Consider the following 26,592-nt stretch of genomic DNA (forward strand, 5'->3'; position numbering starts at 1 on the left):
TGTGTCATGCTGTGCACTTCTAGTTTGTCTGTACAGCTGATCTGAAGTATGGGTTTCATTCCTTTTTTCAACATTGTCTCGTTGAATTGACTGGAGATTGGCATTAAGGACATGCATTTTAGATTTTGTTGAGTTAATTGTTCTGTGATTCAGGAGAAGTGTTTCATACATATAGCTCATGGTTTTGTCTACTATTTAAGATGGATTTAGCATCTTTAGTAAACAAACCAGTTCTAATGCTTTTCAAAATGTTAGCATAGGTGAGGTCTACAGACTGACACATGTTCTGAGTTAGTTCTCTGTAGTGAAAATGTTGCCAGAGATTTACATTTTCAATGCTGCATTGTTTTGTACTAATGTTAGGACAACTTGCATTTTGAGATGAATTACAGCCCACATGAGTTTGGAAACCATGTCGGACCACACGTCCCTTACGGGTCCCTTTAGGGGACCAGGGCGCTAATTACGGGCCTGCCATTAGCAGGCCCGATATTAGTGCCTTCCCCATTCCCATTGAGCCCCATTGGGGCTCAATGGGAATGGGGAATGGCATTTGGAATGGGGACTTACCGGGTCCGCCTAGGGCAGAATGTCCCGGTAAGTCCCCACTCCACCAGGTCAGACCCAGACATGATTTTGGAGGCAGCCATGGCGCTAATTTCACCATGGCTACCTCCAAAGTTGCAATGAGACCGAAAGTCATCGAAAAAAAAGTCTTTTTTCCAGGGTTTAAACTGTTGGAATAGAACCATGTAATACAGTTTTCTATGTTGTGGAGATTTAAAAGATAATTTTAAATGATTAATTAGACTAGGTTTTTTTAGTTTCACTGGGCTTCCTTCACAAGTTGAGACTGAATATTTGCCATTTGTCTCATTTGGTGTCACATTATTTTTGTAGGTGTAGCTTTGGGCAATGTCGTACAGACACAAGTTTTCCAGAGCAGTACTCCTGTTTTGTAGTATGTGTCAATTAAATTGTTTTTTAAAATGTCCTGACTGTTGGGATCATTTGTGGCTATGTTTTCTATCTCTTGGTAGGATTTTAGTACTCTTTCTCAGGATGAAGCTGGCCCAAGGTTCAGCCAGACAATGAGTTCAGATTTTCTATATAAGGTTGTACCTGCTAAACGGTCTGCAGCTTCGTAGCACCCGCATTCTCTATGGGAGAGCATTTTTATACCGAAGCTGTATAATTTTTGTGATAGTGTTTTGTCAGATGATATATCATCCCAGAGGTCTTTTAGCTGTTCTTCTCAGTCTGGCGAGATAGGCTGTGGCATATTTTGCAACTGCAGTGGAATTGTCTGCAATGTATTTTATGTCAATGTTTTCATTCCGCAAAAGGACAATGATTGCATTGTAATCATTGATGTACTTGGGTGCTTTGTCCATTTTAATGTTGTATGTATTTTTAGGGAATTTGCCTTTTACGCTTTGTTTAACAGAAGACATCAAGCTATTTACTCGTCGTTTTGTGCAAATTGGTCTAGGGAAGCCAAAATGACATTTGGTATAGTATTTGCCCTTGTTTTTACATCTACGTTGGCAATATTTGCATCACTTATGTTTTTGGAAGCATAGGATTTGTGCATGCAGCTCACTATCTGTGGTTTCTCAAGGGATGTTGCATGTGATGTATTTTTCAATAAACTGTAAAACAGTGGTGTTATTATCATGGCCAAATTTAGAAGCATCTTTTATCCACAAAAGCAGGTGGATGTGTGGTGCTCCTCTGGATTGATATTCTTTTTTTCAAAAGAAGTGTTGCACTTCTCTGAGAGCAGGGGTCGTTTTATTGCTGATAAAGTGTAGCATGGCAATGAAGCGATGGTGAAAGTACCATGATACATTGACAGGGTCAAGAGACCAGAGTTGTCCTGGAGTTTTCATATGTATTCAGTCTTTATTTTGGTTGCAGTGAGTAAGAAGTTGTGCAAGTCATCCCATGCATACTCTGCACAACTTAAAGTAACAAATCATGTGGGTGTGCCTAGGTTCCTTAGCATACAAGGGACATCAGCGTGATGTCAGACCAGTATTATTTTGTACCGTGCATGTTTGCCAAGAGATTTGTGATACTTGACTGCAAAACTTCATCTTTGTATTTTATTTTTAGTTAGGTAGCGGATATGTTTAAAATGCTATGGCCTGTTATTAATGAGTATGCAACTCCATAACATAGAGTTGCTAGGCCACTTTCAAAGAGGAGGTGGAAAATGTATTCGACATTTTGTCTGAATCTGAGGTCTTCATAATACATTCTTAAGGAATGATATTCTGATGCACTAATTTGTGTGGACCTTTCATCATATCTTTCTCTTTTTCTTGTAGGAAAGAGAAGAGGGAACAAACATGCTTCTACACTTTTTTTCCCATATCCTCATTGGGGATCTTTTGGCTTAATTAATTTTATATGTTTGTAATACATCGTCAGTGGTGTCTTCTGAGTGTAGTGGGTGAACTGCATACTGGTCTAACATGTTGTCTGCAGTGACAGGATGTACACATTCAAATTGGCCACTTTCTGGTGAGTCTTGAATTATTTGGGTGGTTTCTCTTAAGTTTTCCTCTATGTTTATATCTTTGTAGTATTCATTGTTTTCTTGTAAATATTGTAGGGCTTGTCTAACTTTTTAAGTTGACTAGTTGTTGCGAAATTTATTTGCATTTGGTTGATACACCATTAACTAGTACAATCAAAGATTGATGTATTAGTCTGTGTACTTCTAGAGTTTCTACATTTTCTTTGAGATCTAATAGCAAATACAGTACTTTGCCATGGATGCCCTTTAGTAACTCGGATGGAGGTCATTTGGGTGATTTCAGTTGAAGGTGTATTATAGCTTGAAAAGGGTATATCGTTTGGTTTATAATGCTCTCATGCAAGTTAAGTTCTGGGAGAGCTTTTGGAAGTGGGAATATTTCTAAGTTATTAGTAATTGCACATGATGTTATGGGGTTATTGTCAAGATTTGTGTTGCAGTATGTGCAAACTATTGAGAGGTCAGATATTTTGTATATAGTTTTTGCTGTTAAATATAAAGCTAATTGGAACAATTGGGATTCCTCATTGTCCCCTATATACGTAGGCAATATCTACTATTTTTGCGCTGTTTTAGCAAATGTTCTGCAGCAACAGACACATACTGAGTGTGGTTTTTCAACAGATGTGTTTTGAAACTTAGCTATTTCTTTTTTGTATGTCTTTGATAGGACACTGGTATTTATGAGGTTTTCAGTAATGTTTTCTGAAGTTACAACATTTTTTAAGTCAACTTCATTTCCAAAGTATTCACTTTGGATGTGTTATTTTCTTGAAGCAGTTCTTGATTGATTGATTGATTGATTGATATTTTATTTCTATCGCGCTCGTACACAAGTGTTTCAGAGCACAACAAGGCAAGGGAGGGGAACAGGGGAGAACAAAACAGTGATCTTACTAGGCCCAGTGACATTGAGAACGCGCAAGTGCATGGGAGAGGGGGGAGGAGAAAAGTGCATGGAAGGGGGGTATGTTTCGTGTAGGAAAATGTTATTTAAATTTTGCATATCTACAGCAGGGCTTTTTGCATAGTATATTCTATGCACAAGATTCAGTGGGATAGAATGGTGTGTTGCTAATATTTTGATGTGGTGCAAGGTGCTTTTGCAAGCAGTTCACGAAATGCAGGCTAATGAATGTCCTCACAGGCCGTGTGGCTACGCACTGGACAGGAGTCCATGGATTGTAAAGCTTTCATTCTACTTTTGAGTTTTAGTTTCACATAGTGATTGTGGAATTGTCATAAAGATTTAAAGGATTGTTGACGTATTTTACGCATTGAGCTGCATGTCCAATTGTACAATGGACGGTTTGTTTGGGTGAAAGGAGCATTTGGTTGAAAGTTTGTTGGGGACATTTTTTCTATTAGGGTTTCTTTTGCCATAATGGTGTCTTCTACCATTTCAAACCCTCAACCATTATTGTATATGGCTATTGTTTTTTTTTATTGTTCTTGTTTATAAGCTTCTTCATTGAAATATGGTTCTGTGCTGCTTGTGTGAATCCCTTCACCATCAAAGAAGTTTGAAAAGGTCTCTATATTGACACTGCACATGTTTAGAAATACTTTTTGTAATTTATTGATTGATTTAGTTAGTGGTTTAATTTTGTTTAAAATCAATATAAACAATTTTCTCAAAAGCGCTGTCAATTACAGCTTTGAGGATTAGTCTCCTGCTGTTGTTTTTAAGGGCATATCATGACTTTTTAGCTGTTTTTATAAGATTGTGAAGAACTCTATGGTGGAAAATGTGTTGTAACATACATGTTTTAGATTGCTTTACCGTGACTACATTAACACTGGTAGATACAGTGTTAGGTTTGTTAGTAGATCTGCTTTTCTTTGTCCATATTTTTTTACTTTTACATTTTGCGAGAGGGGCCTTACCTTTTTTAGTCATGGCTGGTTTAGTTTTGTTGAGTGAGGTTACTAGACCTTTAGTTGTAATGTTTTCTATACATTATTTTAGAGGTGGATGACTATATGGTTTGGTTTTATTCTTATCTGCTCTTTTTTTCCTATCTTTTCTATTGAGTTGCTTTTTAGTAGGCATGTTCTTGTGTCTTTTGGGAAAAGAGAAAGTTTTGCAATATATAAGCATGTATTGTAAATGGGTGTGTGGGTGTGATTGGAGAGCTTAATACAGTGCTGTCTGATTGGGAAGGTTGTGAGAGTTAGAGTCTCTAGCGTGTGATGGCATTGGGTTAGTGAGCTAGGGAGTGGTGGTGTGATTGAATCAGTAGGGTAATCGTGCCGTTTTCAGGAAAACAGTGGGTGTTGTAATGGTGCTATATAGATGGGAATAGGAAGAGTGTGAATGGTACAGTATAATGAGTTACAGTGAAAGAAATGTTTGTCTAAAATATTAGTCTGGGGTAATATATAGTGGAACTGTGCTATTGTAATAACATATATATATATGGTATATTTCTTTACTTACTTTGTAGGATGTGAACGGTATTCTTTTTTCGATTCTTGTATTCTGCAATGTGTTTCCTAAAAGAAAGTTACTGGGGATTTGTGATAATGGTGAAGTACATTTAGTAAGCAAGGTTGTTATTAATGAAGGTAGGTGGAAAAAACAGTTAATGAAATTGCTGGACGTTTAACATTTTTTGTTTTTTGTTTTTAGGAGCATTTTGAAAAAGGTTAAGAAAAGCGTTTGTGCATTTATAGAAGCTCTGTAAAAGAGAAGAACAGTTGATTGAAAAGATTTGTGGTACAATTTTAAATGACAGTTGTGTGGAAGTTTAGTTTATTAAGTTTAGTTTATTATTTATTTAGTTTATAAAAATTATATAATGCTTGCCATCATGATGCATTCTGATCTGTAGTAGAACCCCAATTTGATAAGACAAGTTGACAGTAAATAGTTAACAACACATACTTTGAGGAAATGCTAACCAAATAGAGGGTGAGTGATCAGGATATAGTCCACACACGAAAGAATCTGACTCACAAATATAATGTCTGTATAATCTCATATCCATATGCTTTATTCTCGTGGTGCACTAAGAATTAAAGCACATAATCTTTGGTGAGTCAGCATGCTGAACATTATACCATACTTATCCACCTAACCATAGAATGCAGACACACCCCCTATCATCTTTCTAAGATACTAATCTACTCTTGAGAGAAATGTCATGTGATACTGAATGGGGACAACACCTCAAAGCAATATTGTTTACAACTCACTAAAGCACTCTCTATACATCGTTTTCAAGTCAAAGAAGAACACATTAGTGCCATTTGTTTTGCCAGTTAACAATTACCTAGAATGGGGATGCTTGTATGGTGTGCCATGGAATGGCAAATAGCCAATCCCTCTGTGTAAAATAAGACAATATATAGCCTTGATGATATGCAAGAGTAGAACAATAAACCTTTCAGTCTACTAATGAATCAAGCATTGCTTTAATCTAACATGTTTTCTGTTTGTTTGTTTGTTCCACCGATCCTGCTGGCCACACATTCACAAATATGGTATGTACGGGCAATCTGTGATTTGTATATATTCATATTTTTATTAATTTAGTAACACAGTTATATTTGATGATGTAATCTGTACAACACGCATGTTTGAAAAGGCAGCCTTGAGGACGACCTATGGCCAAAACACCTGTCGACTGCAAGCAGTCATTCACCACCAGAACCTGAATAAATAATGTTTATGATAAAACTGAGCTATCTATGGATGAATTTAAGAGATAACGCAACTGTATCATTAGCAGGTGACAATATTCAAACTTGTATTGAACTATAGCCACCTTGCTCATCCCTGCACAACTCCAATACTGATTAACCTATATCTTTTTGAAGCTTTGTGTAGAGCCTCTATTGGTGATGCTGCGGGCAAGATCACGTATACCCATCATACACTTTAGAGAATCAGAGCACACCCACCAGTGATTCTATCCTACACAGTTTTAACATTACTACGAACCTGGTTTTGCATCAGCTAATTCTAAATAGATTTGCAGCAATTTCAATGGTTTGTACACCTGCGAAGGTACATATATGAATTCTGTTTGCAAATAAAAGCACAATAAGCGTATCATAAAAATAACTATATATACAAAGACTTCATTTCATTTTTGTACAAACTTAGTTTTATTTTAAATATGAAATGTTCATAGCAGTTTTTGAAACCTTAATTAGCTCTTCTCCCATAACTTAATAGATGATTTTATGCCGTTTTTTGCTCTCAATGTGTTGGCTTCATGTGTGTCCTCTATGGAATCGTGTATGTTTATGCCTCTAGTAGCAAAACGTCCCAACCCGCCAGAGGAAACAAGCTGGTTTTGGCCTTGCTACTAGTGAGTCCTGAGAGACGTGCAAAGTTGTCTAGCACTTCTAGATATCTTCCCAGATTGTCTTCTGGATGTTGCATATATAAGAGTATGTCGTCTGCGTACAGAGATATGAAATTGCCAAAGGTTCTAGCGCTAGGATGTAAAGAAGGGGCCATAGCGGGCAGCCTTGCTTGGTGCCTCTACTGATCGGGAATATGTCTGAGATATATTTGCCTGTGCGTACCCTTGCTACCGGTTTGGCGTAGAGCATATGATCCAAGATCCACTCCGAACCCAGAAGCAACCATCACATTGGGGGTGTGTCCTTGATCTTCCCGGAGTGGATCCCTGTTTCTATGATTCCTATACAGGACTACTCCACCTTTGAATGCCTGGTCCGCAGGCTCTCTTTCTCTCCTGGCCTTTCTCTCACTGTGGCCACTACATATAGGCCACCCAGCCAGGTTGCCTCCTTTCTCTATGAGGTGGCGGACCTCTCCTCCTCCCTCCTTCCTCTTCACCTCTACCTCTCAACTTCTCCTCCTCAGAGACCTTAACATCCACCTGGATGTTACCTACCCTTCTTCAGGACTCTTTTGCAACCTCTGCAAATCTCTCTCTCTCTCTATTCTTCCCTCTGGCCCGACTCATTCTGCAGGGCACACCCTTGATCTTCTTCTGATCTCCTCAGACCTCCTGCTCTCCAACACTCTCACCACTCCTCTCTCCTGGAGTGATCACTGTCTCCTTTCTGCCCACCACTCTCTCTCTACACCTCATGCCAAGCCAACTCCTGCACTACCAACTACCTTCTTGGCCATCTGACCCATGAAGCATGTTTCAGTTGAGGATTTTGCTGCTACCTTTCTCCTCTTTCTGCACCTTTGGCTTACTCACACCCTGACCCAGCCTAACCATCATCTTTCAATCTCTAACACTCTTGAAGTACTTGCTCTGTCATGAGGATCCGCTTAAAGCCCAAATCCAATTGCAACTCTTGGTATGACTCTGACCTTGTCACCCTGGAAAGGAAGTGAAACACCTTGTTTATAGGCACTATATAAATAAAAGATCATATCATATCATATCAAGTTCAGGGTGGCTGAGAGGAAGTGGAGGGCATCAGGTGCACCACCTGACAATCTTGCCTGCCCGCCTGCTGCAAAGAGAATACAGACTATTTGTCCTCACAAAGAAGCCTACATTCAAGCCTGCGTCTCTGCGGCATCTAACAACTCAGGCAAAATCTTAAAAATCTGCAAGCAGCTGGCCAATCCTGCTGCAGTCTCTTCCTCTCCTGTTCCCTCCCAGGCCCTCTGTAAAGCCTTGGCTTCTGATTTCATCACTAAAACTCAGGCGATCCTATCCATCCTCTCCTCATTTTCCTCTTCCTTCTCCTCCTCCACTGTTGGTCGTCCTGTGGCCATCTCTCCTCCTCCCTTCACTTCCTTTCCCTTGTTCACCCCTGACGATGAGTCTGATCTATGAAAGTCTCGTCAAAACAGGTTCTCCCCTGTTCATTCAGAGCCATCAAGGACCACATTGACACCCTTGCACCAGCCTTGGCTGATTTCTGCAACCTCTCCTTTGCCACTAGAACCTTCCATTCCCCCCTTAAGCAATCCCTTGTGCACCCCTCCTAAAGAAGCCCTTTGCCGATCCTTCCACTCTGGCTAACTATCGCATGATCTCCATCACTCCTTTCCTGGGCAAACTCTTGGAAAAGCTGGGCATCTCCCAGCTTAATCTGCACACTGACTCTGTTGGTTGTCTCCACGACGACCAGTCTGGCTTCAGATCTGCCAGAAGCATGGAAACTGTTCTCCTGAACACCAGTGAAGACCTGCTCTCTAACCTTGATTCAAACCGTCCTTCTGTCCTCATTCTCCTTGATCATTCTTCTGCTTTTGATACAGTCAACAATGCCAACCTGCTCAATTGCCTCTATGATAACCTGGATATCGTTGATAAGGCCCTGGCCTGGATGACCTCCTTTTTCAATGACTGACACTCTCACGTCCAACTGGGATTTTTCCTCTCTTCTATCTCTCTCTCTACTTGTGGTGTTCCCCAAGGGTCTAACCTTTCTCTCTGGTTTTTTAACAAATATCTGGCAGCTATTGACAACCCCTTTGCTGCTTTCTGCACCAACTTTCAGTATTATGCAGATGACACCCAGCTCTCTTTCAGGCTACCCTAAGACGCCCTTCTCCTTCTCTCATTCTGGATTGTCTGGCCACAATTCATCAATGGTGTGCCGCCAATGATCTCTGCCTTAATGCTAGTAAGACTGAGATCCTCCTCATCCAAACACCCGCTCCCTTCTTTCCTCTCTCTCTCTTTCTCTCTCTCTCTCTCTCTCTCTCTCTTTCAATCTCTCTCTCTCTCTCTTTCTCTCTGGCCGCCCACTCTGGGCCCTCTTCCTGCTCCTACCTGTGAGGCTAAGAAGCTTGGGGTCCTCTTCGGCTCCAACCTCTCCTTCTCTCCTCACATCTCTGACGTCTCTAAGAAGTCAAACTATCAGCTGCACCTAATCAGAGGTATTCTTCCTTTCCTCACTTTCCCCCAGAAGCTCACTGTCTCCAGAGCTCTTGTCGTCTCTAGGCTGTGTGGTGTCACAGGCCGGAGATTGGCCAGTCACGTGACACGGGAATCCAGGAAGAGAAAAATAAATAAGACCACCGGAACTGACGTCATGGAGTCAGTCGGGGTCTGAGCACCACAACGAGCGGACATATTTCTTTCTGTGCAGCGATGCGCTGCGCAATATCATTTGGACCTAAGTGTGGCGTAATCTCTGAATGATGTTTTGACACACATCACAATGGCGATGAAGGTTTTTACGAGCCCGCGTGCAATTAATGCTGCAACATCCAGCAGGGGAAAGTGAATATGAGGTGAGAAACCTGTTAACTAACAGCTGCATAATAACACGCGCATAAACACAGCCTCGTTTTCACACCCCAACATTCCGTTACACGCTCCGTCATAAACGGAAAAGCGAAGTTTCACGTCAGCAATCCAAATGATCTAAAAGCTTTAACAAGAACGGAAGGAAGCAGAAATTAATGTTTTTTATTTTTTTAAATGCAATGTTGAATAACACAAGGAAAGCTGAGATATAGGGCCTCATTACACGGATGGCGGAGAACCGTGGCGCTAATAGCGCCATGGTTCATGCCGGTAAAATACCGGCACCGCCTTGGCGGAAAGGGGAATTACCGCCCCATTCCAAGGTTGGCGGGGCGGTAATTCCCCCTTCCACCATTGCCCTTCCCCATTCCCATTTTTGCCCCATAGGGCTCAATGGGAATGGGGAAGGCGCAATTTGCGGTACCGTAATTAGCTCCCTGGGTCCCTTTGCAGGTTGGTTTTTAACGCCTGCAAAAAGCAGGCGTTAAATCCCCCAACCCGCAAAGGGACCTCGTAGTAAGGCAGTAAGGATTTACCGGTACCAGTATTTTACCGGTACCGGTAAATCCTTACCGCCATCCGTGTAATGTGGCCCATAGACATAACAGTCAACAAAGTTTCTGAATGTCACTGAGGAAAAAACTGAGGTGAAATTGCCAAGAGACATTTGCAAACACTCAAAACACTAACCATGGACATTGATGAGTGAAATCAAGCCAGTCTAGGCTCACATTTGTTTTTGATTTTTTGTTGTTTTCTTCTTGTTCCTCATTCAAGTAGAGCTTTAATTGGTGAAACGTCACAGAAACAAGTATGTCCAGCACTGAGACACGCCCTGCTAGGGTTGGGGCAAGCCCGTCAGTGGGGAGAAATGCCAACTCAGACCACCCTGACCCCGCACTGACCACCCTTATGCCACCTTTTGACCCATTTACAACAGGTGCAGCCATTCGATGGGAAATCTGGCTACAACAATTTGAAATGCACCTGGATGGGAGAGAGATCATTGTAGCTAAAAAAGAAACGCACATTTCTTCTACTCAACATTGGAGTGGCAGCACTATGCTTGTTCAATGCAATACCAGATCGTGGAGATGCAAACAATTCTGATGCTGCCAAGAATGCCCTCACCAACATGTTCAAGCCCGAGCTTAATCCAGACTATGAACGTTTTCATTTCTGCATGGCTAGACAGCATGAAAATGAGCAGTGGACAAATTTCATGCACGCTTACGTGAAATGGCTGTCGGCTGTGAATTCCCCAATGAAGAATTTGCCATCCGTCTTCAAATCATAAATGTAATTTCGTCTGAAAAACTGAGGAGGGACATTCTGTTGGAGAGGAACATTAGCTTATCCCGAATCTTAGAAATGGTGCGCCTGCGCGACCAAACAGAAGACCAAGTGGCAGTAATTGAAGTGGCAATGCAAAGGCTCCCGCTTGACAACCCAAAGCCAACGGAAGATGTTGCTGCCATAATGAGACACCAAAACACCTGAGAACAGGGTGAGCGAAGAGGAAACAATGCCAAAACCCAAACATCGCAAAGGAGAGACAAGACATGCAAATGGTGCAGAGGTCCGTGGCATAAGGGGGAGTCCTGCCCTGCATGGGGATCGACATGCCGCAAATGCAATCGCCTCAACCACTATGCAGCTGTCTGTTTAAACCCACCCAATAGAAGAGATCGGGAACCAACACTGCGGCAAACACATCACAGCCGGAAGAAATTTGGCCCCTGAGGAACACCGCACCAATCAAGGAAAAAAGGAAGGGTGAGAGCAGTAGACCACTCTCAGAGATCACCGGACACAAGTGAAAGTGAAGACAGCGAAGACAGTGCATCCCCTGATAGAAAGGACCATGACAAGAGGAGAAAAACCAGCAAACGAGTACACCGAGTACACCTCATTTCAGCTGTAGAGCCGCAATGGTCAGACAATGGAAGCGGCCATCATGCACTGTCATTTCTGACAGAGAACTGCTGCGAGTAGTCATAGACACTGGTGCAACAGTCAGTCTAATGCCAGTATCTGCATTTAACAAACTTCACCCAAAGCCCAAACTCCAAGAAAGGAAAGTCAGACTATATGCATATGGCTGCAAGAAACCTCTGCCGGTGCAAGGGTCGTTCAAATCTGACTTCGCCCACAACAGCGCCATGTGCTGTGCACAAGTCTATGTCGTCAATGCTGGCTGTGAAACACTGCTAAGTTGTAGAACCGCTGAGAAACTGAAATTAATTCATTTTGCTTTCAACATTCAGAGCAGAGAGATCAATGAGTTGATAAAACAACATCACAAGGTATTTCAAGGTATTGGATGTCTAAAGGGCAGATCCATCAAACTCCACATTGACTCCACCATTGAACCAAAAGCCGTATGCCATGGCAGAATACCATTCAACATGAGGGAAGCTATAAAAACAGAATTAGACAAACTAGAAGCAGCAGGAATCATAGAGAAAACATTAGGGCCAACACTGTGGGTATCCCCCATGGTAGTTGTGAAAAAACCCAAACAACCTAATGCAGTACGAATCTGTATTGACATGCGGCTCCCAAATGCAGCTATCGCAAGAGAACGCCACATTACACCAACCATAGATGAACTTATTGTTGACCTAACGGGGGCAACCATCTTCAGCAAGCTTGACTCAGGTCAGGATATCATCAACTCAAATTAGCTAAGGAGTCGAGATACATTACTACATTCTCCTCCCACCTTGGACTCCGACGCTATAAGCGGCTGAATTTCAGAATATCATCAACCGCTGAGGTATTCCAACATGAGATTCGTAAAGTACTCACTGACCTGGAAGGGACTATGAATATCAGTGATGACATTATTGTATATGCATCCAACAAAAGTGAACACCTCAAATGCCTTGCAGCAGTTCTACACAGGCTAGAGGAATCGATTTGACCCTGAATGCTGAAAAATGCGATTTTGGAAAAGAAGAGTTAAGTTTCTTTGGTTACATTTTCAATGCAAAAGGTGTGTCGCCAGATCCTGCCAAAGTCAATGACATCAAAAACACCAAGCCTCCAACATCCGTCACGGAAGTAAGGAGCTTCATGGGAATGGTGACCTATCGCACAAGATTAATCCCAGATCTCGCCACCATCGCAAGTCCCCTCAGTGAACTAACCAAGAAAGACCAAAAATGGGAATATTTGCCTGCTCATCAACAAGCATTCCAGAAGATCAAAGACACCCTATCTGCGTCCACAACAATGGCATTATTTGATATCAAAAGGCATACAGAACTTCTAGTTGATGCTAGTCCAGTCGGTTTGGGAGCTGTACTTACCCAGACTGACAATGATGGAAATGTATACCCAATCGCCTTTGCTGGTCGTGCGCTAACCAAAACGGAACAAAATTATGCACACATAGAGAAGGTGGCCCTTGCTATTTTATGGGGATGCAGGCATTTCAAAGTTTACATGCTGGGCAAGCAGACAAGTATTCTCAGATCACAAACCACTTATTCCAATGTTTAGAGGATCAGCACCTCATCCACCAGCACGCATAGAAAAGTGGATGCTTCAACTCCAGTCCTACGACATAGAGGTGGAGTACCGACCAGGGACAGACAACCTAGCTGACTATCTGTCTCGCCACCCACGACCCGCTACAGAGGAAGAAGAACACCACGCGAGGGAGACGGAGGAACATGTGTGCCATGTGATAGCTTGCGCCCGACTGCGGGTTTTGACTTTGCAAGAGTCAATGAAACCGAGACAGACACCATCCTAACTATGCAGTCAGGGAATTGGAAGAACTTCCTTACCTCCATTGCTCAACGCACCGCAGCGGCCAAGGTCAAACTTCAATCCCTTTTCGGAATCCGTCATGAACTTACTGTAGCCCCCGAAGGGATAGTACTAAAAGGCCATCGCATTGTACTACCTACCTCGTTAGAAGAGCGAGCCCTCAAACTAGCCCACAGCGGGCACAAAGGTATTGTGAAAACAACAGCATATTTGAAATCTAGGATGTGGATGGCCAACATGCAACAAAGAGTGATGGAACTAGTGGGGTCTTGCACAGCCTGTCAAGCCACCCAGAGAGCTGAGAACCCAGAACCTATCATCAGCGCCCCAAGAAGCAGTAAACGGTGGGAAGCTGTCAGTATCGATGTTTGCACCATTGCTGGAGAAGGCTACCTTCTTGTTTTAATTGATGAATTCAGCAGATATCCTGAAGTCGAACATGTGGCGTCCACTGATGCCGAGAACATGACTCTTGCGTTAGAAAAAATATTTACAATACATGGGATCCCATCACAAATCAAAAGTGACAATGGGCCACCTTTCACCAGCCAAGAACTACGCCAATTATTTCAAGTTCTCAACATATGGCATAAACGGATCACCCCAGGATGGCCACAAGCGAATGGTGATGCCAAACGATTTATGGGGTCACTCAACAAAGTTATCCGCATCGCTAAGGAAAGAGGGCACTCATGGCTGAAAGCAGTGTAAAGATTTCTGAGAACCCACAGGCAGACCCCACACTCCTTCACAGGAATCAGCCCTGCAGCGCTCATGTTTGGAGTACCCATACAGGCAGAAGTCCCTATACACCCCAGGTGGGTAGCGCCTGAACCAGATCTTCCAACCATAGATGCCAAAAGAGTGAAACGAAATGAACAAGAGAGCGTTTCTCGATGAGCCAATCACCGGGAGCTACGACCCGGAGACACAGTCATTGTTAAGAACCGAGCCACCCCCAAGAAGATGTCCCTCAATTTTGAATACCAGCCGTGGACAGTCAGTGCTGCAAATCATAGTATGATCACGGCCACTTGAGGAAGTGAAACTGTTACAAGAAATATTTCACACTTCAGGAAAGTACCGGCTGAGTTGTGGGAAGAAAACCAGGAAGCTGTGAGGGAAGAACCCGAATTGTTTTGCCGGACACCAGGTCAATCGCCTTACTGCTCACAACCAGACCACTTGACACCTGGACTATATGAAACACCAAGAGAACTGAAAACTCCTAGTCAGCAAGAAGAGGGAGCTCCACCTGAGAGCCCCCCGGCGGATAACCCAGAAAGATGCAATCCACAATACCACGTGAGGAAAGACCAAATCCATCATCCCGCCTGCAAGGCTATGTGGTGGATGGGATCTACCAGCAGGTAAGCCTGCCCAGATAAACCTTAGAGACTAGAATAGACTACACCTGTTTATGTTGGTTATTGCTAAGGGTTGTTAAAACATTCCAAGTTGGGGGGGAATGTGGTGTCATGTGCCGGAGATTGGCCGGTCACGTGACACGGGAATCCAGGAAGAGAAAAATAAATAAGACCATCGGAAACTGACATCATGGAGTCAGTCGGGGGCTGAGCACCACAACGAGCGGACATATTTCTTTCTGCACAGCGATGCGCTGCGCAATATCATTTTGGCCTAATAAGTGTGGCATAATCTCTGAATGATGTTTTGACACACATCACAGGCTGGACCATTCTTCCTACTTTTCTACCTTTACAACTTATCCAGAGCAGGACTGCAAGACTTGTCCTTGGCCTGAAGCCTAGGGATCGTATATCTCCAGCTCTGAAATCTCTTGACTGGCACACTGTGGCTGCAAGGATCAAGTTCAGGACCCTCTGCATCATCCACAAATCTTTCTGGGGCCTCTGACTTGTCTACCTCCAACTTTCTCTGCCAAAACATAATCCTTCTGGAGCTCTCTGCTGATCCACCTCCAACTCTCTGAGGGTCAGACGTTTCTCCAAGCAGAGAGTTGGGGGCAGATCTTTATCTTCGGCTGGGGCCTCCCTCTGGAACAGCCTCCCTGCCTCTCTCAAGCTTGAGCAGAACCACCTCCGGTTCCGGAAGCAACTCAAGACCTTCCTCTTCACTTCTTCTTTATCTCTTCCTCTCCCCTGCTTATGTCACCACTGCTCCATGCACTGGTTACCTGGCCACCCTCTGAACTTGGGCCCAGGCTCCTGCATGTCCATTTGCATTTCACACTGCCTCCTGGTCCATCAGCACTTGTGGTGTGTGTCTGCAACTCTAATGTCCCTTCTGTCTGCACTTTTTGAGATACCTGCACTGAGCCACCGGCAGGCTGCACTTTTTGAGTTAACTGCACTCCCCCCTCAGCACTCCTCCCCTTTCCACTTCCCTGCAATTGCATGATTTGATTGATACAAGGCCTAGTAAAATAATGTTTTTTTTGTTCCTTTGTTTCCCCCTCCTTTTCTTGTCGTACCTAGAAACACTTGTGTACAGGCACGTTATGAATGCCATGTCATATTATAAAGGGAATTGTGTCACAAGTGTATTTAACATCAGTTAAAGTGCTTGTGTAAGAAGAACATCTTCCCTTTCCCATTGTTGCATGAAAATCATTACGGAAGAGGTTGCATGTCTCCTATTAAGGGAAGAATGTAATCGGTAATGCCTCCAGAAGTAGCAGCTGACTTTCCCAAGGTGTTACAAGAAAACTTCACTTCAAAGAAAGGTTGCGTATAAAACAGTGTGATTCCCGATCCTCGTTTAAGCAGAACAGTGAATGAATAAAAGCAAATTTTTAAACTGGAGATTGCATGTTAATGTGTTCTTGAAGTGAAATCTGACTCGTGTAACATTCAGAACAAACATCGAATAGTTGTAGAAAGGTGTTGAAGTCACGAGAAGAACACGCATTACCCAAGCCAGTAGACATATCCTTTCAAAGGTGAAACCAACACAATTAATATCTGAACACAGTTGTTCTGAGGCTGTTATTGTGGGATATTTTGACCCATACTAATGTGCCCCACTGCATCACGTTACAAATGATGAAAGAAGCAGCCAAAAATAGATGCGCTAACCCCTGTGCACGCCAAAATCTGCAAAACCGTGTTTTGGTCACGACCAAGGAAAGGCTGCACCCCTACCACACACAGTCAAAGCGGGGGTGAAAACAGAGTTATCACTACAGGAGCATGCTAGTGGGCTTTGCCACATTCAACATGGAGCAAAACAGCAGAAGTGTGCTAACAACCAAAAATGCCTTCTAAAATGTAGCTTTGCAGCCTTCAAAGTGCTGTTTTGACGCTAGATCCATTCATTTCTAGTGAATCATTGAAATGAAAAGGGTACCAAAATGACAGATCATCCTGTGTGGCTCAGAGGAGCCAGGCCGCACTGACTGACAGCAGCTAAGAAATGTATCCCATGAAAAACAAGCCCAACAACATTTGTTTTCAGTTCCACTGGAAAAATGCAGCTAAAATGACAACATGTAACAATTTCTGCTGTGCAGAGAGAACTCCAAGCAAAGGCTGGATACATACATACAGACTGCAAACAAATCCCAGCACTCAAGGGAGGAAATGGTGGTGAATAAAATGTGTGTGCTGCAGAGGAAACTCTGAAGTAAAGGGGTCAGTTTAATGTGCTTTTCAGGAAGAAAGTACAAAATAGCCTGCTTTAAAAGTATGTTTTTGTGGAAAGGCTTAATTCTGTAAGAAATGTCAAAGGATTGCTAATGTCAAAATCCACCTATAAACTGTGTCATTTTATGTTTTAATGAAAGATGTAGGTAACTTAAAGTTAAAATCCAGTCTTGAGTTAATTAACTATTTAATTGTAATCTGACAGCCTCAGACTGGGAATGGGTAACACCTCACTGCTGGCAGGAAAGGACTAATTGCTGCTGGGAGGTTTTCGCATACTCAGGACAAAGAGTTCAAAGAAAAGTAAAAAAAGTAAAATACTGCTAAGGACTTTTTGTGGTTAAATGCCTATTTGTAGTTAAGCTTGAAAGACCTTTAAATTTGCCATAAGAAGGAGGATAAATCTAAACGTTGGTAGTTATAAATCTAATTTTATGCTCTTTCTTTGAAGACGTGATTGAACCCTGTACTGCATAAGGAACAAGAGTTATAAAAAAACACTAATTGCGCAGAGACTATTAATGCTGCAAGTCTAATATTGTATACCTGTGTTCTAGGGGTGATTGCACAGATATGTACCGAATTAGGAATTGTTAGGCCACATTTTTATGTTTAAAATTGGCAAAATTCCACAGAAAGATAAAGCCAGTTCTCACTGAAGTGGGAGTTGGATGTAAATGTAACCCACACAATGTGTAATATATGTGTCCGATTTTATTAGAGGGCATAATTATAAAAATGTGTATTTGTGGGGAAGTTAAATTTTGGTCCTAATAACTGTGGGAGTTTCCTAAGTCACATCATAAAATATGACAGCCTTTTCTGGCTTCTAACCAGAAAAAGGCAAGTGCCTTTGACCTATCAGACCCTTGTTATTGTGTGTTGTAAGTCTGCCCCTACCATAAACTTAGTGATGTCACTTGCATTGATAAATAAGGGTTCTTCACAACACACAGACACACACTGATTCCTGACTCCATCCTGATATCCACGTAGCGCCCTGTTCCAGAATTCCTCATCTTATCCTGATTCCAGACTTATTTGAAAAACCAAGGCCTCAGCATTTGCTGAATTCTTTTCAGCTAAGCCCAAATCCTAAAACATCCCAAAAAACTTCACTGAAATAATTTGGATCCAGTCTGTCTTGCTACCATTCATGCTTGCCTGCTGAAACTCGCCATCCCCCAATCTACAGTTTCTTGCCTGCTGAAACTCGCCATCCCCCGATCTACAGTGTCCAGTGACCAGAAGGGCCAATCCAATCCAATCCAGCCTGAGGTACCAGTCCAATTGACCAGAACCGCTCAGCTGATCATCCCGCCAGAAGTGCCCTGCTGTCTGTGGACCTGATCCGTGATGGCCAGAACCTGACGGTCCAAAATCTTAATTTAAAGTGGACTGTAAGTATAAATAGGAATCATAGTAACCCATAGCATATATTATCTTACTTTGTCCTATACCCATCTCTCAACCTATCCCATCTTTAATTTAAGAACCTCTAATATTGTTACAACCATTCTTGCAACCCTGTTTGTAATCCCTAGTGTTAGAGCTGATTTTCTCTAATTTGTTTTACTAGACCATAAGCCATTAGTGATTAGGGTTAAATAAAGTTATCCCCATAAAAGAAAAACAGACTATCCGCCACGTGAAGGATTACAATCGGCCGTGCGTAACTATGGAGTTTCACGGGTGGCATTCTCTTTTTCTTAGCATTAATATAGTATAAGTAAAAACAACCTGCCATATTTAAAAACGATTTTCTGTTTCTCTATGTTCTATTTTTCTCAAAAACACCTCTCATTCAAAATTGCATCACTTCCTCAATTTTATAGCTAGCATCCCAACACAGTGTATTTGACCCGTTTTTATTAAACATCGCATAGTGAAATTTAGGTGCAAATTCGCATTTTTGCTAAATATTTACACTTGTCCAATTTAAAGTATTTCCAAACTTCCATTCTTATTTAAAGTGTGTTCTGTTGCTCATATTATAGTTTATGTATGTTAGGATCTTTTCAGTGTTGCTCTCATAGGAATTTATATCAATTTATGGATTTTTGCACACTTTTCATTGTTCTTCTAAGCCATTTTCAAATGTCATTTTAAAAAGTGTAATTTTCCAAAAATGCTTTTCTCTCTTGTTTGGGGAGGGAAGATTGCATTCAAACCCTATACACTGTTCTTTTATTCCTAAATAACTGCTGCTTGCTTACATCTTTATAGAATTGCTCACTTGTGAATTGAGAACTTTGCCAGGGGAAACCTTAACTTAAACGCTATCTTTTCAAACAAGCCAAAACTATTCTTTTCCCTGTGTTTTTATCTTCTGTATTGCTATAAGTGAATTCAATTGCCTTCCTTACTTTCTGATTTCACTTGTCACCATATTGGTGATTGCTGCCCCTTTTATTAAAACTTGTGTTTGATATCAATTTTAAATAAATAATAAATAATAATTTTACCAACCAGCCTGATTCCTGGTCCAGTGTGATCTGGGGTGTATTTTGAGAAGGGTGTGATATGAGTGGTATATCACTCAGAATATTGAACCTATAGACTTAATAAATAAGTATTTTATTTGTGCATTACATGCTAGGCGAGACCCGGGTGTATTGCCTGATTGAAATCCTTAACATTATAAACCCAGAGTCCTCTAATACAAGGGTTACAAGGTTATCCAAAGCTGTAAGAGTGGCAATATAGCTCCGGGGTAACTACAGGAAACCAGAAGGTGCACATAAAGCTACTGAAGAGAGCTGGGTGCTTGTTAAAAAGAACTAATCAACAATCTGTGAAGATGAGACTGTTGAAGCTGAGAGAGAGAAGCAGTCTACAAGCCAATAAGCTAGCAGTAAAACAGACAGAAGAATCAAAGAGTCTGCCTTTCTTATCATACAGGAAAGAAGAGTACCTTGCCTTCCTGTGAAGGTCGAAGAGTCTTGTCTAAGTTGCCAATTTTGTCAGAACAATTTTTATTTGAATGTAGCTCAAGCAGTAGTAGACTGTGAGGCAAAGGAGCCTGCTTTCTCAGTATCATTTGCAGATGGGAGTTGCCAAGGTGCAAGCAACCCCCTTAGAAGAATCATCCTGACAAATTGTATTCAAGACGCTGCAGAAGTTACAAAAGAAGAACTGTTGTTACGGCAGAAGTGGTATTTCTTTTGTTTCCAACTCTATCCTTTCTAAACTTGAAGGAGGTTATCCAGGATTACAATTGGTGTTGTTTTCTTTGTGGAACGTGGAAAGAGGAAAGTTTCAACAAACGTAGAAGGAACCTTTACCAGCAGATTTCTTTTTTTGGGAGTGAACATTTGTTTCTTTGGAAGTTTTCATGAACTGATTTAAGACTTTGTTCTCTTGGGAGAGATTGACATTAGTGAGGGAATAAGATCTACCCAGGACAAGGAGAAGTCATCCAAGATACTGTTTATTTGGTAATGTTTTATTTATGTTGTTTATGCTTTGTTTATTTTTTCTGTTGTTTAGAGTAAGGGCCATTTTTGTGTATGCTAGGATATGATCTCTTAGATTCTCGATTAGGTAGTGTATTCCCTGGTGGAGAAGACTTAGTTAGGTTTGATTTGCGTTGTTTCTTTGAAATAAAATATCAAATACTGAGAAAACTGCAAGCAGTTGTACGCATTACTGACCCCATACACTATCTTCCTGTGTAGGATGACATAAATGTTCTTTTCCACTTGCACCAGCTACTATACTTTAGATTGACATTGATGAAAGTGTGTTCAGAGATCTTTCATTACAGATACTTTAATAATTGAAAGTTCCACACATAGCTGTTTCTCTACTGTTGAAGCTATTTGTAGCATCAGTGGCGTAATTTGAAACAACATACACAAAGCTGCATTTGAATAGCATTCCACTCCTGATTGATCACTAAATCTACAGTGGGAGTATGTCATATTTCTTTGACTTTCCAACACTGCTAGATTCACTTGTTTTATAGACTTAAGAGGACCCACTGTTACGCTCACCTGACTCCCACGAAGGCGCTGGCCTGATTCGCGCTGCTGTGACCTCTTCTAAGGTGATGCGCAGGGTTCGGAAGACGGACTGGACCGGGCCCCCAAATCTGGCTTGTCTGGCTCGCAAAAGTATCCTTCTGTAGGCGAAAATAGGGGATTAACTGTCTGCGGGGTAATGCAATCGGCCTCCCACTTTCCCCTCTCACCCTCCTCGAAACCCTTCTGTGATTCCTCGTAGCGTCTCACCTTACGGTCTGGAAGGACAAGCTCTCCATCCTGCTTCTGATGCAGGGGCGCGTTGGTATCCAGTTACTTCACTGGATTTTCAGTTTGGTGAGAACCAAACTTGCTTGGCTTCCAGGTGAGTTTTTTGATAAGAGGTTCCCCTTGTGTCCATGCATTAATGTACTAATGCTAGTTTCTTTTTCCCCATAGGGGCCGGGGTAAGGAATGCCGGGGAACAGGCACCGACCCGAGATGAGAGGTGAAATCCTTGTAGAAATCAGGTAAGTCTTTAATGAGTGTTTTTTGGTAATGTCTTTTCATTCGCTCATTAACGCTGATGTCTCTTTTTTCCCCTTAGGGGCCGGGGTCCAGAAATGCCAGGATGCGGCGCGGACCTGAAATGAAGAGGGAATGAATCAACAGTTAAGTCTTAACATGGAGATTTAGCTTTCCTTATTCCCTTCTCTCTCTCACCTTTTGTTCTGGTCTTTTTCTCCCTAGGCGCTGGGGCGTGACTGCGAATCTGGATGATCGCTGCTGAACATGGAGGCGCCCTGTAAAGGTGAGAGGAATGCGGCGCTGCAGCGATCGACGCGATGAGCTTTTAAATAAAAGTCTTTTCAGGATTGTCGGCGAGATGTCTCCGGGATGCGGATTTAGCAGGTAAGGACTTTTCCTTCTTCTGTTCTCTTCTTCTCTTCCTTTGCAGGTGATCCAGGATGCTGGCAGGCGTGGCAGAAGTCAGGATGCAGGAGCAGACACGGTGAGCGTCCAGCTGCTAGATGCAGAACAACGCGAAGCACGTGTGGCTGTTCGGGTGGGGTTTAAATAGCCTTGGAAGAAGTTCCAGAAATGTATCCTTCCTCCAATCAGGTATGTATCATTCCCGACCACGCCGGGATGGTAAATTAGTCCCACAGGTAAAGTAGTTCCTTTCAGGCCTCAAGGAGGCTGGGATCCTGCAGCATGGTCTGCATCAGGTAAGTGCACCCAAGCACTCCCATAATGAGCCTGGTGCCTATGGCGCCAGGACTGATGTCTTTTATGAGCCTGGTGCCATAGACGCCAGGACACTGTCCAAAGGGCCCCTATATGGGGTTGCTGGGTCCTTCCTTGGGGACTGGATGTCCGCTTTCGGGGACGCAGGGCTTGAACCGGCTCCCCGGGACTGGGCATCATGACAGCACTCCCCCCCAAGGCCCCTCCCAAGGTTGTTCCCTATGGGGGTTTTGGTTTGTCTGGGAAGAGTCGGTGGAATTTCCTGACTAATTGAGGTGCATGCACATGGTCGCTGGGTTCCCACGACCTCTCCTGAGGTCCGTACCCCTTCCAATCAATTAGGTAGAACAGTTTTGACCTAAACATTTTTGAGTCTAAAATGTTCTTCACTTCGAATTCGGGCTCCCCATCTATTAGAATAGGTTCTGGAGGTTTGAGTAGTCGGGTTCCGGGTACCACTGGTTTCAGAAGTGACACATGAAAAACAGGGTGAATTTGCATACTAGCTGGTAAATCAAGTTTAACAGCCACTGGGTTAATTATTGCCGTAATAGAATAAGGTCCCAGATATTTTGGGTTAAAAGTTTGAGGCCCTTTGAGTGGTAAATGTCTGGTAGCTAACCACACTTGATCCCCAATCTGATACGGAGGTGCTTCACTCCGATGTAGATCAGCATTCTCCTTGCATTTTCTCTTGACTTGTTGTAAATGCGTAGTTGCCTCTTTGAAGGCTTGGGTAATTGTAGAATGCAGATGTTCTACTGCAGGCATTCCGAGGTTCTGAGGTGAGTCAAGGTTTGAGGTTCGAGGGTGATGCCCAAACAAAGTATAAAAAGGACTGTGGCCAGTTCCAGAGTGTACCGAATTATTATATGCGTATCCGGCTATCCAAAGAATGTCTTTCCAGTTGCTTTCAGATTGCTGTAACATACACCTTAAGTACTGCTCAAGGGTCTGATTTGTCCTCTCGGTCTGACCATCGGTCTGAGGGTGGTGACTGGTCGATAATCTTACGTCGATCTGCGCCATTTGACAACATTTGCGCCAGAAGTGGGAAATGAATTGGCTTCCCCGGTCAGAGATTAGTATAGATGGGAATCCATGTAGCCGAACAATATTTTCGAGGAATTCTTTGGCTAGGATAGAAGCTGAAGGTAAACCTTTCAAAGGAATAAAGTGGGCCATTTTGGAAAACAAATCCACAATTACCAGAATAGTATTGTACCCCCAACAAGGAGGCAGGTCCGTAATAAAATCCATTGATAGGGTGTGCCAGGGTGCTGGCGGTATGTCTAAAGGTTGAAGGAGACCGGCTGGTCTTTTCTTTTGACTTTTATTTTGGGCGCAAACACCACAGGACATCACAAAAGATTTAACATCTTTTCGCCAAGAGGGCCACCAAAATTGTCGTTTCACCTTTTCCTCTGTCTTGGCAACACCGGGGTGTCCCTCTATTAATGTATCATGATAACCAGAAATAACTAGTTTGTGTAGTTCCTTATGTGTCATGATCTCTGCTTCCAAAAGATCAGGACTTGCCCGACTCCCTTGGAAGCAGACCCATAACCCCGGTTCCGAGTGCCAGCCAGTCCCAATTGGGACCTTTTGGACCCTGTCCTGGCGCCAGTGGCACCAGGCTCATAAAGATGCCCAGTCCCAGCGCTGGAAGCGCCGGGCTCATAATGCTTGGGTGGACTTACCTGCAGCAGACCATGCTGCTTACTTACCTGCCAGTTGAACCCCTGATCCTCTTCTGTTTGGGACTACTTTTCCTGTTGGGTGGGGCAGCAGCCACTCCCTAGGTTCAGAAAACTGGAACTCTTCTGGAAAGCAGGAACTCTTTTCTTACCTAGGTGTGGCTGTGGAAGGAGACACCTAAGCACTACAGGAGGCTATTTAAACCACACCCGATGGATGAATCTTGCTTTGTGTTATTCTGCATTCTCTGCAGCAGAACGCTCATCGTGTCTTCTGCTTCTGATCCTGGGCCTAAGGGAACAAAGGCTTACCATCCTGGAATCCAGTCTTCAGCAGCACCTGTAAAGACAAAGAAAGAACAGGTTAGCACTACCGTCTTCAGTGGCAGCGCATCTCTTACCTGGTCCATCGGCTGTCACCAACGCCTCGCGCTGCATTCCGGCATCTGAAAGACAAAGGCTTACCTACTCTTCGCATGCTCCGGAGGTCTTCGCACTGCATTCCGGCATCTGAAAGACAAAAGCTTACCAGCTCTTCGCACGCTCCGGAGGCCTTCGGCGCTGCATCCCGCATCTGAAAGACAAAAGAAGGTGCGTTTAAAGACATTGGGCAACTTTATTACTCACGTGCCATTACTCCTTCCCACGCCGAATCCAGTGGGTATTCCAGCACCCTTCAGCTTCTCTAAAGCTCCGAACTTGTACCTGCAAGATAAAAGGGACAGTTAGTGCGCATCGTGAAGCAGGCTACAAGCGCTTACTTACGTGCTTCCAGGCGCTTCTATTCCTCACGCGGGTTCGATCCTCAACTCTCATCAGCCCGCCATCCGCCATCGCTGGAACCCTGCAAAACAAGAGATATCATTACAAAAGACTTTTAAGACATTTGAAGTGCCCAGAACTTACCGTTCGTGCAGTTAACGACGGACAGCAGTCCTCTGAGGTCAAGAGGCCTGCACCCTTATCCAGTGAAGAAACTGGTTACGGCACCCTGCCCCGAGGCAGATGGAGAGCTTGGCGTTCACTTACCTAAGGTGAGGGCGTTAACCTTTGGGGTTCTACAGGAGAAGAGAAAGGGAAGAGGAGAGAGGCACCCAATAACCCCAGTTCATTAATCCCATATTTTCTATCTGCAGACATCTTACTCTTCGAGTCAGACATACAGTGCACAGAGGTCCAGCCCAAAGAGCCAACTGTGTGTTACACATCACCTTTGAAGATACGGCATTCACCCAGTCAAGACCGGCGCCTCTGCGGGAATCAGGTGAGCGTTACAGAACACAAAGCCTACCGCAAAACTCCCACCCAGGCGCTATGGAAACCTCGGATACCGACCAGCTAGCCCAGTTACTTGGGGAACTAAGAGCAGAAGTGCATGCAGCCCGTCAGGAAACGAATGCTCTAAGAAGGGAACTGATTATTTCCAAGGAGCGAACAGACGATCTCGCTAGACAATTGCTACAGTCACAAGCCGGACAAACTCCGTTACCCGCATCAGGGGCAAATCTTCCTTCAACATCCTCTACGAACCCAGTGCAGATCATCCTACCTGGGAATGTACCTCTGGCTCCGCCCAAACGATTTTCTGGTGACCCAAAGAGGTTTGCAGTATTTATTAATCAGTGCCGGTTGCACTTCTTATGCCGGCCAGCAGCCTTTCCAACTGATCAAGCTAAGGTAGCTTTCGTGCTTTCGTACCTTAGTGGCAATGCGGCAGACTGGTCGATCCCTCTAGTTAATCAAGATGATCCGGTTCTCCATGCTTTTCAAGCTTTTCAGCTCAGTATGGAAAAACTGTTTGCAAGACATTCACAGGGGCAGGCCTTGGACAATGAGCTCCTTTCATTGCGACAGGGTAATCAAGACCTTTTGGCTTATATTGCGTCTTTCAACAGACTGATAGTGGAAACTCGATGGCCTGAGGACAAAAGGATTACGCTGTTTTATAGAGGTCTACGTGGAGAGCTCAAAGATGTGTTAGCCCAAGTAGTGAATCCCCCGCAAGACTGTTCGGACTATATTGACTTAGTCGTTCAAATTGACCACAGACTGCAGAACAGGAAGGCCGATCGTTCCAAGTTTGATGCTCGAGTATTTTCCAAACCACCAACTCCTACCAAAGGAGTAGACTCCGGGGAACCCATGCAAATAGGGGGCCTGAAAGGACCACTAACACAAAAGGAGCGGGAAAGGAGAAAACAGCTGCAATTATGCCTCTATTGCGGAAACTCAGGGCACTTTCTTCGAGACTGTCCGGTGAAACCAGCCAAGAAGGCAGTAGGAGCTGCAGTTACCAGGGTCACAAACTCTGAGCAGGGAAACGATCTCGCCCGACAAGAATAGAGGTCCTCTTGCCGAGCGTTAAAACCAGTTCAGTGACCTCGCATTTCGTGATACCTATGGTCCTCATTAGACCTGAACATCCGGATCGATTACATGCGATTGAAGCTTACGTCGACAGCGGTGCCATCGGCAATTATGTGGATCATGAAATGGTTTTGAGGATGAATCTGACTCTTTGTCCAA

The sequence above is a fragment of the Ambystoma mexicanum genome, chromosome 6p (assembly GCF_040938575.1).
Source record: "Ambystoma mexicanum isolate Mex_15411 chromosome 6p, UKY_AmexF1_1, whole genome shotgun sequence".
Taxonomy (NCBI): domain Eukaryota; kingdom Metazoa; phylum Chordata; class Amphibia; order Caudata; family Ambystomatidae; genus Ambystoma; species Ambystoma mexicanum.